At 34.6% G+C, this 4,156-nt stretch overlaps 1 long non-coding RNA gene across 1 annotated transcript; it reads left to right on the forward strand.

Moving 5' to 3' along the window:
- The first annotated feature begins 527 nt into the window (after positions 1-527).
- On the forward strand, positions 528-4,129 carry LOC107306919. Its single transcript, XR_001552305.2, has 3 exons — positions 528-694; positions 2,643-2,806; positions 3,299-4,129. It is a non-coding gene; the product is annotated as an uncharacterized LOC107306919 (long non-coding RNA).
- The last annotated feature ends 27 nt before the right edge of the window (positions 4,130-4,156 follow it).

The raw sequence follows: 4,156 nt of genomic DNA on the forward strand, positions 1-4,156 counted from the left end.
AAAAAAAAAAAAAAAAAAAAAGAGATAGACCAAAGATAAACCTGATGATAGGGGTATATCTGAAAAATGTTGGGAATTTGCGCAAGGTCACTTTTAATACAGAATTCCTCTGCATAAGTTAAACTTTTTTTGTTACATATTTTTTACCTGACTTGTGTTTGTATTATGTCTTGTGAAATTTTAAATTAAATCACTTGCATAATTTCACTGAATGAATAATAATGAATAATCTCAAAATCAAGCTGAAACTTTTAAAATACTGGATTTTGAGTGTTTTTTTTAAAGTGTTTGACGCTGTAAAAAGTGTTTCTTTGCACTTCAAATGCACAAATAAGATGAATGTTCTAAGTAGTTTGTCTTCTTAGGTGATGGATAAATCTGTTTTAATAAGATTTTGTGCTATTGTGGTAAATTTCATGGAGAATAACTTACAGATCTGCAACAGAAGAATTAAAAATCACTCAGAGATATATTCTAGACAACTATACATGTACAGGTTTGTATATTCTGATTTTAAGACTCTTCCTCTTCTCTTTGCATTCATCCAGATGTTTCAATACGTGATTTTAAAGCGTTCATTTGTTCCATACCGTCCCCCTGGCTTCAAATGTTTGTTGCTGAAGCAGTTTTTAAAAAAATGTGTTTACAGAGGAATGTAACTATTTCTTCAGAACCTCTTTCTCTTCAGAAAATAGTAAGTAACTCTTACACTTCTTAATACCTGGCACTTCAAATAGAATTAGATTAATTAAAGTATTGGAAGGTATCTTTCTTTGTGGTGTAAAATCATTTTCACTGCATGTGTATGCTTCCACTTGTAGGAATGGCTGCATTTGTGTTTCTTTTTGCCTGAGGGCAGGGTTCAAAACAGTGGTTAAATTTTCTTGTTAAGGGATTGGTAACACGTTGTAAAATTAATCTGTTTATGTGCAACTATCATGAGAAGTCAAAATTAAAGATTTTTAAAGTAATCTTTCATGTGAACCATTTGTCACAATATTACATTTGTAGTTAAGGAAAATGCAAAATATTGTATAGTTTTTCAGTGATATTTTTTCCTTCGGATTTTTGAAGAGGTGACAGTTATTATTTTGCTGCTAGGTACTGAATTCTGTAATTCTGAAATACATTATATTGCTATGAATCTGTCCTCTTAAAGACTTTCTCCTACTTGTAGACTTTATCTTGCCTTTAAGTTACCAACTGCGATAGCTTATTTGGAAATACAGGTTGAATTTTGCGGACCCACTGTTACTGGCAGGAAGACTGTCACAAGTCAGGGACACCACACAGGAATGTCATGACCTAATTTGGAGCCACTCTGCAATAGCCTTAATAGTGAAGACTGATGAGAATAGGAAATTCATAACTTGATATATGACCCAAAATTGTATAGATAAGGTCAAAGAAAGACAAAGTTATACTGGTATAAACTACTCCATACCTAAGTTTTCTCAAACTTTACAGGAATTTATTCTAAACAGAGATTATTGCTTATTAGAATCACAGAATATCAAGGTTGGAAAATACCTAGAAGATCATCTAGTCCAACCATTAGAAAAATGCATTAAAACAGAACACGAGCAAAAGACTATCAGAATTTTAAGAATAACCAACAAGATCTGGTATTTAACAAATATTGTCAACATAAACACAGCAGCAATCACTGTATTTAGTATTGCCATGAATATTGATCACTCTGCTTCTACTTGAAAAAAAATTGTTTTAGAGCTTTAAAAAATTGCATGTGATTTTTGTGGCTTTCCTTAACAAAACAATTCTTTCATTCTTGCTCCATACAATAAATATCAACTATGGTCCAATTTCGTACACTCTTGTCACACAGCATCTTATCAACTATAATTTTCAGTATGTTCAGAGAGTGCTTTCCTATTTGCTATTGGTAATTGTATAGCGGCAGGTTAAGAGTCCCTCTACAGCAAGTGACTTGCAGAATCGTGGGTAATCTGTTAAATACTCAAAGCTTTCTTTAATGATCACATACAATGACTGTATAATTATTGAATGAATTCCGTCACTGGACCATGCAAAAAACTTGCATGACTTTTTAAAAAGAGCTGTAAGGTTGGGTTGAAAGCTCTGTATTTCTAGACAGAAGCTGAAACTTCTACAAAGAGCACTGTAGAGCTAACTAACTAGCTTATTGCCTCCATAGTGTCAAGAAGCTTATTCCAATTCCCAGTTTAGAAGGGTTGAAGGAGGGGAGTAATTCTTTGCCAGATTGCTCCTTGGGTTTTTCTTTGTGGACTGGGAGAGGAAAGCTTGTACATACTTCCATTAAGTAGCTTAGAATCAGTTAGCTTTGCTTCAGTCTTATGTCCAGCTGAAGAGACGAAAATCTCAGCTATGGAAAAAAAGGAGATGTAAAATTTTCCATTTTCTAGGCTCTTCGTTTACCACTGAGGCCAGCTTACAGGAGTGAATTACAGCAATAGTTAAAACAAGTATTACAGAGATTACATTAAGCAACCTGTATGTGCTAGATCCTTACAAGTCATGTAAGGGTCATGTTTATAAAAAACAGGGTGCAACAGGGCGTGGGTGGTAGATGACTGATTTATAAGAAGTACAGCAAAAAAGACTACGTTACAAAGTCACTGAAAATGTTACTTTTGCAACAGGTCGGTCCCTATTTTCTTGCTTTGCAAGAGGTGGGGATATGTGAGACAAGAAAAATTCACAAAGCAAAGAAAATAGGGCATTGGCCATGCCCTGCATCTCAGAAGGCATTACAGATGCTAAATGGTGATGAGCAGAACCAAGTCAAAGTGCTGCCTGATCTACCGTAAGTAATGCCTATAACATCACCAGTTTTATTCTGCTTTGGGGGACAGCTTCTGACCCGACACATTTCTTGAACTTTATATGACCTGTTTTGTTGTCTGCAAATTACTGCAACTGACAGAAAGCTCAATTTTAAACCTATAACACCTCTGGGCTGGGATTCCCCCTTCTGTCCCATTCCTCCATCTCAATTTACGCAAATAAAAGTAGTTATATTTTCCTAATATTTGATGTAAAGGATACATAGGTAAGTTGGACAATCCACAAAATTACCTTTTAAAAAAGTTTAATATAGACAATTTGCTTTTATTGCTGGATTAAATACGGTTATAATTAAGTTACATGGAAGTGTCATTAGGACATTTTAGAAATAACTCTGAAACACATAGATCTAAGTATGATGCTTATATACTTTAAAAGCATTAAGTATGTACACATAAGATATGAAATAGTGATTTTAGATGTGTCTCCTTATCTTTCTTTTCTGAGACAGTAAGTGCCGTACAAGGAAGAGAGCTAAGGCTTCAGACAGCAAAGAGAATTGTTCCTCTTGGGCTGAAGAGGTGGATTTTTGCAGGAGAAATGCTAAAGGTATTATATATATCTGATTTATGTTAGAGACTTTATATGGTTAGAATTGATGGTTTCAGATTTAAAAATCTTGACCTTACGAATGCTGGGCTAAAATGATGGCTTATGTCCAATAATTATTTTCTTATGGTCCTTTTTTAATGTCTGTTTGGAAGGAGGAATTGCATATATGGTGGAATAAAGCTGCCTTCTTCGTTCCCCTCCCCCCCCAGATATTAAATACAGTGTACAGCTTGTGTGAGCTCATTCTAGTCTTGCCCGTCTTACTTTGCTAATCCACCTCAACCTGTGCTTGGTAGGATCAACGTCTTCTGATTTGAAAGTATAATTCGGTCTTCACCGCTTTCAGTCCTAGACATTTTGTGAACAAAGACTGAGGAGTATGCTATGTTACATAGCTGTGTTAAGCATATGGACTGTTTTCTTCCAGGCATTCAGCCCAGACTATGAAAGGCATTTGGCTTTTGTCTTAGCTATACTGGAACCCAAGTACCTAAGGAATAAAACAGCACTGCAGTAATTCATTCAGTTGCTACTTATTACACAAATCTAATAAATTGTGCTTTATGTGAGGCTTTACCCCAACAGAATGACTCGTTAGGACTACTTTTTCTCATCTTTATCATCAGAAATGTAGCTATGTCACTTAAAACACAGCTATATGAATCATGACACTCAGGCTTAGAAAAATCTGGCAAAAGCAACCTAGGATTGTGGATTATTATATTATATTATTATATTATATTATAATCAGAATTGT

Source organism: Coturnix japonica, assembly GCF_001577835.2.
Source record: "Coturnix japonica isolate 7356 chromosome Z unlocalized genomic scaffold, Coturnix japonica 2.1 chrZrandom1481, whole genome shotgun sequence".
NCBI lineage: Eukaryota > Metazoa > Chordata > Aves > Galliformes > Phasianidae > Coturnix > Coturnix japonica.